Source organism: Equus przewalskii, chromosome 2, assembly GCF_037783145.1.
Source record: "Equus przewalskii isolate Varuska chromosome 2, EquPr2, whole genome shotgun sequence".
Classification (NCBI taxonomy): Eukaryota; Metazoa; Chordata; class Mammalia; order Perissodactyla; family Equidae; genus Equus; species Equus przewalskii.
In genome coordinates, this window is record NC_091832.1 from 27,576,619 (window position 1) to 27,591,698 (window position 15,080).

The following is a 15,080-nucleotide window of genomic DNA, read 5'->3' on the forward strand; positions in this document are numbered from 1 at the left end:
GCTTGGAGACGGCTGCCTTCTTCCTGTGCTAGAAGCCAGCTCTCTGGAGTCTCTTTATATAAGGGCACTAATTCCATCACAAGGGCCCCACTCTCATGACCTCATCTAAACCTAGTTGCCTCCCAGAGGCCTCATCTCCAAATACCATCCCACTGGAGGTTAGGGCTTCAACATAGGAATGGGGGCGGGGGCACAATTCAGTCCATAGCAATGCCTGTGATGGGCCTGGTGCTGTGCTTTGGGCAGGGTACAGAGCTGAATAATGTCCAAAATCAAGCTGCCAGAGTTGAACAGGTGAGGAAGATGGAAGCAAATATATACACGTAGATCAGATAAGCAAAGACATCTGAAAATAGTCTGACCAAGTCACAATGGACAGAAAACTCTTCATGGCTCTCATTGTCCAGGTTATGTTTGGATATGCAGTAGGTCATATTTGATTTGCTAGTAGATATTGCTCAGTCCTCAAGGTTTGAAAAAATGGAATAAGTTGTTAAGATTTAAAAATTACCAGGCCGACTCCATGGCATAGTGGTTAAGTTTGATACACTCTGCTTCAGCAGCCTGGCTTTGTGAGTTCAGATCCCAGGCATGGACCTACATGACTCATCAGCCATGCTATGGCGGCGACTCACATACAAAATGGAGGAAGGTTGGCACAGGTGTTAGCTCAGGGCTAATCTTCCTCAAGCAAAAAAGGACGAAGATTGGCAATAGATGTTAGTTCAGGGTGAATCTTCCTCAGCAAAAAAAAAAAAAAAAAAAAAAGAGGAAAAAGAGGAGATTTCACATAAAATCCCGAGTTTGTGAATTCTCTTAGAAAAGAGGAAGATGTGTTAACACTGGGTCTGCATTCCTGGGGCCATTGATGGGAATAAGTAGCTGGGTTTTCTTCTCAAGTTCTCAGTTCCCATAACAATAATACACAGAGCACTTGACTTATTTACATTGCCTACCTGGCCTCTGTAGGAACCTGAGTTTGAAACCTCTGATCAGGGTCAAGATTCCTTAACCTGGCATTCAAAGCCCTATGATGGTCCTGTGCCTTCCCTTTCATCTTTGCTTCCTTCTACTCTTGCTCATTCTTGCTCAAACATGCCCTTGCTCAAGTTCAAAGTGTAAGGCAGTGGCAGAATGGGGATTAGAACCAGGGTTTCTCATCTCATTACCCAGGGTCTTTTAACCGTATTTGGCTTTTCACTCATTAACTTGAGGTGTTTGTTTTTCTTCATAAGACTAGGCCAAAGTCAGCCAATTAGCATACAACCAGATGGAATGTAATATGCAGAGATGGAAATTTTGCTACCGGTTGTGCGCTCTCACCAGCTCTCGCTCCGCTCGCTCACTCTGCTCCCGCTATCCTGGCTACTTCTGCAGTTCTTTGACCGTGTAAGCCACTCGCATCTCGGGGTCTTTGCCTTTGCTGTTAGACTTCAGCTTGACATGCTCAGTGTCTTCATAGCTCACGTTAGTATATTCTTTAGGCCTATCCTGTGTCAGCTCACTCTGTAAGGTGACAACCTTGTCAGATCACTCTATATAGAATAGCTCACCTCCAGCCCCTTTGTGTCCCCTTCCCCTGCTTTATTTCTTCCACCTAACATATCTACTTGTTTATTTTTTGCCTCCTTCACGTTATGGAAGCTCCATGAAGGCAAGATTTTGTTTGGTTTTCTATTGTATTATGCGGCACATAGTGTGTTGTTGATAGTGCCACCGAGTCAATTGCAGTTCCTAGCGGCTCTGTGTCCAGCAGAATGGAACCCTGCCTGGTGTTTTTGTGCCATCCTCTCATCTTCCTGTGCTATAGCAGACAAGGCTTCGCTGCTACTCATAGGGTTTTCATCGTCAATTTTTTCTGAAGTGAGTGGCCAGGTCCTTCCTCCTAGTCTGTTTTAGTCTGGAAGCTCTGCTGAAACCTGTCCACCATGGGACCCTGCCAGTATTTGACATACCAGTGGCGTAGCTTTCAGGCTTTCAGCAACATGCAGCCGCCATAATGTGACAACTGACAGATGAGTGGTGTGGTTCCCTAATGGGGAAGAGAACCCAGGTCACAGCAGTGAGAGCACTGGATCTTAACCACTAGACCATGAGGGTTGGCCTTGGCACATAGTAGGCATTTAATAAATTAATGAGTAAATAAATGAATTATATACTCCTGAGGAGTCCTGCCTCTTTCGCAGACCATGTGATTTTCAGTTCCTTGCATCTTTCTCTCAAGAGTTAACTAGCTTTAGGTTTCTTGGGCTATAGATATAGAGAATGGGATGAGAAACTTAGAGGCACCAACTAGAGGAAAATGTCCAACAACTTTAGAAAACTGATGGCAATGCCAGAATCTTCTGGCCTCAGTCCATTTGGGAAGATAGAAGAAGAGACACTGGTCAAAGTAACCCTGTGATCTGTGGTAACAAGACACTTTTGTCTCTATCAGACATGAGAGCATAGTGATAAGGGTTGATAAGAAACAATCAAAATAGATTTTATTAGGATCTTTGAGTTAATGGCCATGGTAGACAATTCTTGAGATGTCTGCCTGGCTCACAATCCCACCTATGGAAACTATTCCATATGTACAGGAGTGAGCCTTCAGAGCTGTGACTGTACTATAACCCTACTCTCCTGCTCCTGGCCCTTTAGACTAGATGGGATTGTCTGACCCAAGCTAGGCCTGAATCTTTCCCAAGAATTGGAAATTTGCAAAGTAAACTCTTGTTAAAGCTGAGTCACAGCTCAAAGAGGAGCTGTGTTCAAATGCAGATTTCTGGATCTTTCCTCAATATTCTGATTCATGAGGTCTGGGGTACCAGATAAAAATTTCCATTTTTAAAAATCACACCAATGTTCAAAAATGGTGGAGTAGGGAGCTAGAGGAATTGCTCCCTTCATTGAAACAACCACTAAGCTGGCAAAAATGGTCAGAATAAACTTTTTTGGAATGCTGAAATCTGATCAAATATGTACAGCAACCGTGGGACTGCTTAACAAAGAAAAAGGCTGCTAAATTTCAGAGTTTACGGAAATCTTTGTCAGATCACTGGCTGATTGCTGAGATAATGGAATTGAGACTTTAGTGACCACACGTGACAAGGAATACAGTCTTTGCAAATAGTTTGGAAAAGTCACTAAAAAAGTACACAACTACAGGCTACAACAGGCAATTACAGCTTAGTAAGGGGGGCTGTGATGGTTAATTTTATGTGTCAACTTTTTTTTTTTCTTTGGGGAAGACTAGCCCTGAGCCAACTGCTGCCAATCTCCCTCATTTTGCTGAGGAACACCAGCCCTGAGCCAACATCCATGCCCATCTTCCTCTACTTTATATATGGGACGCCTGCCACAGCATGGCTTGCCAAGCAGTGCCGTGTCCGCACCTGGGATCGAACTGGCGAACCCCGGGCTGCTGAAGCAGAACACTTGCACTCAACCACTGCGCCACCAGGCTGGCCCCTATGTGTCAACTTGATTGGGCCATGATGTGCCCAAACATTTGATCAAACATTATTCCAGGTGTGTCTAGGAGGGTCTTTCTGGATGAGATTGACATTTGCCTGGGTAGACTAGGAAAGCAGATTGGCCTCCTTAATGTGAATGGACCCCATCTAATCCTTGAAGTCCTGAATAGAACAAAAAGGCTGACCGTCCCACAAATGAGAGGAAATTTTCTCCTGCCTAACTGCCTTGAGCTGGAACATTGGTTTTTCCTGCCTTCAGACTGGGACTGAGACTATACCATCCTGGGTCTCCAGCTTTCCAACTGCAGATATTGGGACTTGTAAGCCTCCGTAATTGCATGAGCCAATTCCTTATAATAAATCTGTTTCTGTGTGTGTGTGCGTGTGTGTGTGTGTGTGTGTGTATACATCCTATTGGTTCTGTTTCTCTGGAGGACACTGACTAATGCAGATTTTGGTTCTGAGAGTGATTCTAGAACAGAAATTTAAGGATGAGTTTTCTGTATTGATTCTGGGGTTTCTGGAATTGGCTCTCTGATTAGATTTGATGCCGCTCATGACTCTGTTTCTAGTAGTAAAGAGAGCACTGATAGTCCATGGGGTGATCTGGCAATAGAGATATGCAAAATATCAGCACTAGATACTCTTTCTTTTAAAGATTTTTTTTTCTCCTTTTTCTCCCCAAAACCCCCAGGTACGTAGTTGTATATTTTGAGTTGTGGGTCCTTTTGCTGTGGCATGTGGCATGCCACCTCAGCAGGGCCTGATGAGCAGTGCCATGTCCGGGCCCAGGATCCGAACTGGTGAAACCCTGGGCTGCCAAAGCAGAGCGCGTGAACTTAACCACTCAGCCACGGGGCCAGCCCCAGCACTAGATACTCTTAAACAACTACTTATAAGAAGCAAAGATCTGGGTTACTGTGTATATGATACTTTGAACATTTTTGTCAAACTAAGAAATATAATGATGGACCGGCCCGGTGGTGCAGCAGTCAAGTGCTTACGTTCCACTTCAGCAGCCCGGGTTCGCTGGTTCGTATCCCAGGTGCAGACATGGCACCACTTGGCACACCGTGCTGTGGTAGGCGCCCCTCATATAAAGGAGAGGAGGATGGGCACGGATGTTAGCTCAGGGCCAGTCTTCCTCATCGAAAAGAGGAAGATTGGCAGCAGTTCGCTCAGGGCTAATCTTCCTCAAAAAAAAAAAAAAGAAATATAACAAGATTGGCTGGTTGCTCCTAATGTCACTGGACAAAGTGGAGAAAGAAAAGGATGAGCTCAGAAGGGATGGACTATAGTTAGTTTTTGGGTGGTGAACATGATATAATTTACACAGAATTTGAAATATATTACGATGTACATCTGAAAGCTATATGTTGTTATAATCTAATGTTACCGCAATTAAAAAAATTAAAAAATTAAAATAAAATTAAAAAAAGAAAAGGATGAGCTCAGGGATGCAAATTAACACATGCCCTGGTACCTGGTATGTGGCTGTTGAGCTGGCAAATGCTTTTCTCTTGATACCTGTCAGTAAGGATCACCAGTAACAGTTTGTTTTCAGCTAGTGTGATGGCTAATTTTATGTGTCAACTGGACTGGACCATGGGATGCCCAGATATTTGACTCAACATTATTTCTAGGTGTGTCTGTAAAGTTGTTCCTGTAACCATGGGCCCTCCAGGACCAGTTCAACCGACCCCATCTCATGTCAACAGAGTGGTTAAGAATTGCCTTTCAGAATGTGTGCAAAGTCACGTAGCCAGGGCATGCTCAAAGGAAGAAATTGTGGCCTGAAACGACCTCAGAACCAAAGATCCTCCTCCCCACAGAACCCAAGGACCAGGATACATCCAGAGCTTGAAAGTCAGACTCTTATCAGAAGTGAGGGGTCCCTCATTCAGGAAGATCCGATGTTAAAATTCCTTCCCTACCTCATCATAAATATTTAGGATCCTATCATCAATGTTTAAAACCTTATCATAAATGCTTGAAACCCACCAACACAAACCTGTCCTGCCAGCGTTTCCATGTGCCAGCCTGTTCTCCCTAACTTCTTAAATTTCGCCCCAAATCCTGAATCAGAGAGACAGATCTGAGGGCACATGTTGCCTGTTCTCCTGCACATCGATCTCGCAGAATAAAGCTGATTTCTTTTCCCAAAGGCTGATGCTGTAATGAATTGGCTTGCTTTATGTGCATCGGGCAGAGAACCCCAATTTTGTGCAGGAACATTCTCAGATGAGATGAGCGTTTACTGCGTGGACTGAGTAAGGCAGATTGCCCTGCTCAATGCGGGTGGGCATCGTCTAAGCCACTGAGGTTCCAGATAAAACAAACAGGAGGAAGAAAGGAGAATTTGCTCTCTCTGCCGGAATACTTGAGGTGGGACATAGATCTTTTGCCCTTGGGCTAGAATTTACACCGTTGGATCTCCTGGTTCTCAGGCCTTTGAACTCAGACCAGAACTACACCGCTAGCTTTTCTGGGTCTCCAATTTGCAGATGGCAGATCCTGGGACTTCTCGGCCTCCGTAATCACGTTAGCCAATTCCTTAGAGTCTCTCTCTGTTTCTCTGTCTCCCTCTGTCTCTCTCTGTGTCTCTCTTTCTTACTTTCTCTCCCTATATATATGTTCTGTTTCTCTGAAGAACCCTGATTAACACATACAGCTGGAAAGGTCAGTAATATACCGTCACTCTCCCACCTCAGGAATATATTAACTCTCCAACTCTACGTCAAAATTCAGTTCACAGGGAACTCATCTTAGTCCATTTGCGTGGCTATAACAAAGCACCATAGACTGGGTGGCTTATAAACAGCAGAAGTTTATTTCTCACAGCTCTGAAGGCTAGAAGTCCAAAATCAGAGTGCCAGCACGATCACGTTCTGGTGAGATCCCTCTTCTGGGGTGCAGGCTGCCAGACTTCTCATTGTATCCTCACATGGTGGAAAGAGAGAGAGAGAGCTCTCGCGGGTAGCTTTTATAAGGGCTATAATCCCATTCATGAGGGCTCCACCCTCATGACCTAATTACATCCCAAAGACCCCAACTCCTAATACCATCATATTGAGGGGTAGGATTTCAACATATGATGTTTGAGGGGACACAAACATTTAGGCCACCGCAATCACCTTTCTCTTCCACAAGATATCACACTGGTCCATTGATGACATTATGCGGACCGGAGCTAGAGAGGAAGAAGTAGCAACTACCCCAGACTTATTGGCAAGACATTTGCATGTCAGGGGGTGGGAAACAAATCTGACAAAAATTCAAGGGCCTTCTGCCTCAGTGAAATTTCTAGGGCTCCAGTGATGTGGGGCACATAGAGACATCACTTCTACGCTGAAGGATGAGTCGTTGCATCTGTCCCTTCCTACAACCACGAAAGAGGCGCAATGCCTGGTGGGGCTCTGGGGTTTGAGGCAGCATGGTCCTCATTTGGGTGTATTAATCCAGCCCATTCATCGAGCAACTGGAAAGGCTGCTAGTTCTGAGTGGGGCTCAGAGCAAGAGAAGCCTCTGCAGCAGGTCCCGGCTGCTGTGCCACTGCTCTACCCTGGGGTCACTTGATCCGGCAGATCCAGTGGTGCCTGCAGTGTCTGTGGCAGGTGGGGATGCTGTTTGGAGTCTTCGGCAGCCCCTAGAGGTGAATGTCAGTGCAGGCCCTTAGGATCTTGGAGCAGAGCCCTGCCGTCCTCTGCGGACAGCTACTCTCCTTTGGAGAAACAGCTCTTCGCCTGCTACTGGGCCTTAGTAGAAGCTGAACGCTTAACCATGAGCCACCAAGTTACCATGTGACCTGAGCTGCCCATCATGAACAGATGTTTTCTGACTCATCAAGCTGTAAAGTCGGGCCTGCGCAGCAGCACTCTATCACCAAATGGAAGTGGTGTGTACGTGACCGGGCCTGAACAGGCCCTGAAGGCACAAGTCAGTTCCAGGAAGTGGCCCAAATGCTCATGGTCTTACTCCTGTTACGCTCCCTTCTCTCTCCCAGCTGCACCTGCGGCCTCATGGGGAGTTCCCTGCAATCTGTTGACAGAGGAAGGAAAGACTCAGGTCTGGTGTACAGATGGTTCTGTGTGATATGCAGACAGCACCTGAAAGGGGACAGCTGCAGCACCATAGCCCTGTTCTCGGACATCCCTGAGGGACGGTGGCGAAGGGAAAGCCTCCCAGAGGGCAGGACTTCAAGTAGGTCCACTGGCTGTTCACTTTGTTTGGAGGGAGAAGTGACCAGACATGAAATTGTATAGCTGTGGCCGATGGTTTGGCTGGACGGTGAGGAATTCGGAAGGAACGTGGTTGGAAAATGGGTGACAAGAAAATCTGGAGAAGAGGTCTGTGGTTAGACCTCTCTAAATGGGCAAAAAATGTGAAGATATTTGTGTCCTATGAGAATGCTCACCAAAGAGTGACCTCAGCAGAAGCCATGTTAATGATCAAATGGACAGGATGACCTATTATGTGGATCCCAGTTAGCCTCCTTCCCCAGCCACCCGTGTCATTGCCCAATGGGTTCATCAACAAAGTGGCCACAGTGGCAGGGATGGAGGTTACGCCTGGTCTCAGCAACATGGACTTCTACTTACCAGGGTCAACCTGGCTGTGGCTACTGCTGAATGCCCAAGCTGCCGGCAGTAAAGACCAACACTGAGCCTCTGATATGGCACTATTCCCCAGGGTGATCAGCCAGCTACCTAGTGGTGGGTTGATTACATTGGACCCCTTCCATCATGGAAGGGACAGTTTTTGGTTCTTACTAGAATAGACACCCTGGATACAAATTTGCCTTCCTTGCATGCAATGCTTTTGCCAAAACACCATCCATGGGCTTACAGAATGTGTTATGCACCATTATAATATTCCACACAGCATTGCTTCTGATCAAGGAACTCACTTCACAGCAAATGAAGTGCAGCAATGGGCCCATGTTCATGGAGTTCACATGGAGTTCACCATGTTCCCTACCATCCTGAAGCAGCTGGCTTGATGCAGTGGTGAAATGGTTTTTTGAAGACTGAGTTGCAGTGGGTAGCAATACCTTGTAGGGCTGGGGCAGTGTTCTTCAGAAGGCTGTCTATGCTCTGAATCAGCATCTAATATACAGTGCTGTTTCTCCCATAGCCAAGATTCACAGGTCTGGAAATCAAGGAGTGGAAATAGGAATTATCCCCAATGGCCCACTAGCAAAATTTTGCTTCCTGTTTCTGTGAACTTATGCTCTGCTGGCCTAGAGGTCTAAGTTCCAAAGGGAGGAATGCTTCCACCAGGAGACAAAATAATGATTCCATTGAATTGGAAGCTAAGACTGCTGCCTGACCATGTTTGACTCTTCATACTGCTGAATCAACAGGCAAAGAAGGGAGTTATTGTGATGGCTTGGGTAATTGATCTTGACTACCAAGGGGAAATTGGACCACCACTCCACAGTGGAGATAAGGAAGAGTATGTCTCGAATACAGGAGATCCCTTAGGGTGTCTCTTAGTATCACCATGCCCTGTGTTAAGGTCAATGGAAAACTATAACTCACTCCAGGCAGGACTACTAATGGCCCGGACCCTTCAGGAATGAAGGTTTGGGTCATCCCCCCAGGTGAAGAACAACAGCCAACTGAGGTGCTTGAAGGCTTCCCTTTGAAGGCAAAGGGAATAGGGGATGGCTAGTGGAAGAAAGTAGTTATAAATACCAGCTACAGCCTGACCATTTACAGAAACAAGGACTGTAATTGGCATGAATATTTCACCATTGTTTTGTTATGAATATGTTTGTGTGTATGTGTACATATATACACAAATATATATTTATATATGTAGCAAATATCTTTGTGTGTATATGTATGTGTATATATACATGTGTAGCAAATGTCTATATATAGTATGTAACAAGATATATAGTATGTGTAGCAATATATATAGTGTGTGTATATATATATATAATATTACATATATATAGTCTTCTCACTTCTGCAATTTCCAGACAGCACAGTCTGGGTCTGCAGATAGACCTAGTATCCAGAATATATAAAGAATTCTTAAAACTCGACAACAAAAAGACAAACAATCCAATTCAAAACAGGCAAAGGACTCGAATAAATATCTCTTAGAAGAAATACAAATGGCCAATAAGCACACCAAAACATGCTCAATATCGTTAGCCATCAGGGAAATGCAAATCAAAACCACAACAAGATACTGCTTTACAACCTCTAGGATAGCTAGAATCAAAAAGTCAGATGTAACAAGTGTTGGTGAGGATGTGGAGAAACTGGAACTCTTGTACATTGCTGATGGGAATGCAAAATGCTGCAGCTGCTGTGGAAACACAGTTTGGCAGTTTCTCAATGAGCTAAACATAGACTCACCACATGACTCAGCAATTCCACTCCTAGGTATGTATCCAAAAGAACGGAAAACAGGTGTCCAAACAAATACTTGGACGTGAATGTTTTTAGCAGCACTATTCACGATAGTCAAAAGGTAGAAACAAGCCAAATGTCAATCAATTGATGAATGGATAACGAGAAGTGGTATATCCACACAATGGAACATTATTCTCCCGTAAAAAGGGAATGAAGTACTAAAACATGCTACATGGATGAACCTTGAAAACGTTATGCTAAATGAAAGAAGCCAGATTCAAAAGGTCACTTATTGTTTGATTCCGTTTATATGAAATATTCAGAATAGGCAAGTCTATAGAGACAGAAAGCAGACCAGTAGTTGGATGGAGAGAGTGACTGCTCAATGGGTACGGAATTTTTTGTGTGATAAAAATGTTTCAAACTACTAGAGGTGATGTTTGCACAACATTGTGAATATACTGAATGCCACTGAATTTTACACTTTAAATGGTTAATGATTAATTTTATATTAGGTGAATTTACGTTAATTAGAAAAGAGTGGTGAGCAAGGAGAAATCTGTGGAATCTGCTAATTCTGAGGTTGTGCTAGGTGGCAGCAAGTGAAGCAGTGGCATGTGTCCCCGTGCTTCTTTGTTCCTTTGCCTGCTTCCAAGCTTTTTGTTCCCTTCCAGTGTTTGAAATTAAAGATTCCTTGGGCTGACCCCATGGCCGAGTGGTTAAGTTCACGCGCTCCGCTGCAGGCGGCCCAGTGTTTCGTTGGTTCGAATCCTGGGCACAGACATGGCACTACTCATCAAACCACGCTGAGGCAGTGTCCCACATGCCACAACTAGAAGGACCCACAACGAAGAATATACAACTATGTACCGGGGGGCTTTGGGGAGAAAAAGGAAAAAATAAAATCTTTTAAAAAATAAAAAATAAAATAAAGATTCCTTGATGTAGGGTACAAGTGGTTTAGGTGTTTTCTGCTCTAATAAAGGACTATACCTAAAAAGAAGAGGGAAAGGAGGGAGGGAGGGGGAGAGGATGGAAAGAAGGAAGGAGGAAGGGGGGACAGAGGAGTGGGACGCAGTGATTAAGCTTACAAGTGGCCAACCCGGCCCTTGGAGGATTGGTAGAACCTCCAGTCACATTACCTCTTCCTCTCTCATCATTCCCACCATGTTCCAAATGGACAGGCTGAACTGCTGTCAGTTCCCTAATAACCCGTGGTCTCTCTCAATCCCAGGCTTCTGAAATGCCGTCACTCAGCCTTGAATGCCACTCCCTATTTTTAGCTGGCCTCTGTTATACCTCTTCCACCATGCAGTCCCTTTGAATACGAGGTTGGGTGGAGAGCCTGCCCAGCGTCCTCCCCTAGCATTCTGCACTCACCCCCATTAGAACGCTTCCTACATTGTTGTTTGACCACTTGTCTTTCTCAACAAGCTGTGGGTTCCGTAAGGACATGAGCTGTGATTATTTTGTAGTTGTATTTCCAAGTGCCCAGTATGTAGTAAATGCCGAATATAATTTTTAATGAATACATTAAAAAAATCTGAAAATGGAATATGTAGAATACGCAGCCGTGCATATTCAAGAATAGTGGAATGACCCAGGGTCTTCTTCATGGGAATTAGACAAAAGGTGACTCTTTTTCAGAACTGATGCCACCCCTAATAGAGTATGCTGGTTGGTGACCAGAATGTGGGCTGAATTTCAGTCCTTGGCCCCTTCAGTTAGGTGTCCTTGTGCAGTGAACAACCTGCCCAACCATATACAGAAGCTCTGGAAGGATCTTTTACACCAGTGGTTCTCAACTCTGGCCACATATTAGAAAAACCTGGGGAGCTTTTTGAAAATACCCATACTCAGGCCCCACTCTCAGAGATTTGGATTTAACTGGTCCTGAGGGATTGGCTTCATTTTAAAGCTCCCCAGGTATTTCAATGTGCAGCCAGGGTTGAGCACTACAATTTTAGACTTACTGATGTGAAAATCTCAACCTAGGCTCTATTGCAAATGTGTTTGCATCATATAGGCATGCAACGACATGCTGATGGGGTTCATGTCGCAGCCAAAATGCTAACGCCAGAGCCAGCCACTGGCACTTCCACATTTACTGCCAGGAGTCTTCGCCTTTACCACCCATTCTCAGATGTCCAGGCACATCTCCCTCTCAACCTGTCCCACAGTGAGGAGGGAAGTGATAGGCAGCTGAACTACTGCACTAGGACTGCAACTCGAGCTTGCGGGAGCAGGAGCTCTGAAGGAAAGTCCTTGCTTAGCACAACCCTGCTTGTATAACCTTGATAAAGTTATTTCACAATTCTCTGCTTCAGTTACTTTGGTTGTAAAGTTAAATTAACGGGTTGGACCTATTTGCCAGAACTATCATGAGATTTAATGAGCAAATAATTATAAAGGGCTCCATAAATATAAATTGTTGTGCAATTGTTAAATAACTTCATTGTGTAAAATTCTATAGAAATCTTTAAAAAATGTACTCCAATGATTGTGACACAGATGGTTAGGCAGCTGCTTAGACAGATCTGCTCTCGAAGTTCTCAGAGCTACTCTGGTCCCTGCCTTTCCTGAGTTTTGTTTGTTCAAATCTTCTTGAGATTCTGAGACAATAGCCCTTGTTCTTCCAATACATTACTCCTTTTCTCCTCCTTAAGCCCTCCAGTACTGCTTTCTGTTGCTTGTAAACAAAGAGTTTTAACTAATGCCATAAATGCCAGTGTAGCATTTTCCAAATTGTATTCTGTGAAATGCTATGTTCTAAAATGTTAATATGTTTGTGCAAGAATAATTCTTAATATATTTTTATTTTTAAATCCTAAAATAGCATTCATATTAAGAATTATACTAAATATATGTGGTTATTCTTCTTTTTTTTTGGTGAGGAAGATTGGCCCTGAGCTAACATCTGTTGCCAATCTTCCTCTTTTTGCTTGAGGAAGATTGTTGCTGAGCTAACATCTGTGCCAATCCTCCTGTTTTGTATGTGGGATACCGCCACAGCATGGCCTGATGTGCGGTGTGTAGATTAGCACCCGGGATCCAAACCTGCAAACCCCAGGCCCCCGAAGCAGAGCACACCAACTTAACCACTATGTCACCAGGCCAGCCCCTATAGTTATTCTTATTATACTTAATAACCTGCCTTTATACAAGTGTTCTATGTCCAAAGATGCCAGCAAATTTCATGAGAAAATACTTGTAATACAGTGGTCCTCAAACTTCAGGGCGTATCAGAATCACCTGGGGGAGCTTGTTAAAACAGATTGCTGAGGCCCACCCTCAGTTTCAGCAGGTCTGTGATGGGGCCTGAGAATTTGTATTTCTAACAAGTTCCCAGGTGATGCCGCTGCTGCTGGCTTGTGGACATTTTAAGAAGCCCTGCTGTAGTATTTTCCCAATTTTAAGAACCACCTGGGGTGCTTCTGGGTCCCAGGTGACTCTTATGACCTGTGCTGTGTCTGTGGTTACTGGTTCATATCACACAAATTATGTTAGGACTTTAACACATATATGTTTAAAAACAGATACATATTTAAAAAATATATGTATTTTTTGAGGAAGATCAACCCTGTGCTAACATCTGCTGCCAGTCCTCCTCTTTTTGCTGAGGAAGACTGGCCCTGATCTAACATCCATGCCCATCTTCCTCTACTTTATATCTGGGACACCGCCTCAGCATGGCTTGCCAAGTGGTGCCATGTCCGCACCTGGGATCCGAACCAGCAAACCCTGGGCCACTGAAGCAGAACATGCGAACTTAACTGCTGTGCCACCGGGCCGGACCCCAAAAATATTTTTTAAAACATATTTTAAAACAATATTTGCATCTTGCTTTTATTACAGCATGATAGAAAAATTAACCACTGGTATACATCATAACAAAAAGACCATGAGTTACCATTTTCGTAAAGTTCAGGTAGTCTTAAATTAGGCTGCTCCAAAAATTGTTCATTTTATCTTTTTAAGAATTCAAGCTTAGGGGCCGGCCTGGCGGCGCAGCGGTTAAGTGCGCACATTCACTTCAGTGGCCCCGGGTACGCCGGTTCCGATCCCGGGTGCAGACATGACACCACTTGGCGCGCCATGCTGTGGTAGGCATCCCATATATAAAGTAGAGGAAGATGGGCATGGATGTTAGCTCAGGGCCAGTCTTCCTCAGCGAAAAGAGGAGGATTGGCAGCAGTTAGCTCAGGGCTAATCTTCCTCAAAAAAAAAAAAGAATTCAAGCTTATGATTCTTCATCGACACTTTAAAATTTCAACTTTTTGCTTGCTTCATTCAATCATCATTAGGCTGATTTTTGTCTAAAATAAAACGTATGTCAAGAGCAGATGGTACACCCCTGTTAAGGAATCAACTCAGAAACATCACTCCTAACAAGGCAATTGTTGATTGTAAGAAGTCACAAAAACTCTATCGCATACAAACTTAGGGGATTTTGCATGCCTTTTTTGTTGTTGTTGTTACAAAAATGCAAAATGGAAGACATTTATTACCTGTTCCTCAACTAATTTTTAAACTTTTCAAATCTTGTACTGTTGTAAAGTTGAGCAAAAAATTATCCTTTCTTGCCCTCCATCTTTGAGGTCATTTTGTCGCTGGCCACTTGAATCCCCGCACTCGTGCCTCAGGATGGTCTCTACACTTTCCATCAGCAGCGTGACTGACACGTGGTTTGGAAAGTCCTCTAGTGCCTGGTCTTTGAGGACACGGTCAATGACCTGTCCAAGCCTTTATCATTCAGTGGCCCTAAGGGCCTTTGTGTAACAGGGTCTGGCAACAAACAACTCCTTACAATTCTGGGGCAATGATCTATGGAACTGGTGAATTGAAAATGTCTTGCTAATGGCCCCAAAGGTGACCTCAAATTTTTTTGCCTAGAGGGGTCACACAACTAGTTTGTATAACAATTTAAACAAGGCCTTAAAGTCTTATTTGAATTAAGAGCACACTTGGTGCAGCAAAACATAACCTAAGAAATAACTCTGACTGTTATTAACACTTGGATTAGGAGTCAAAAACCTTGGAGGCCAAGTCTCAGCTCAATGTACTGAGTAACCACAGGCAATCTGACGTCTAATTCCAGTTCTCTCAGTCTGCACAAGGAGAATTAGAACAAGGCTAACTAGTCCATATGAAGAATTCTCTAGGCCATTTTATAAATACAAAATAGACTGATGGTGCCCTGCATTGTATCTTTTTTTTTTTTAATATTTTATCTCATTTAATCCCAACCACATCC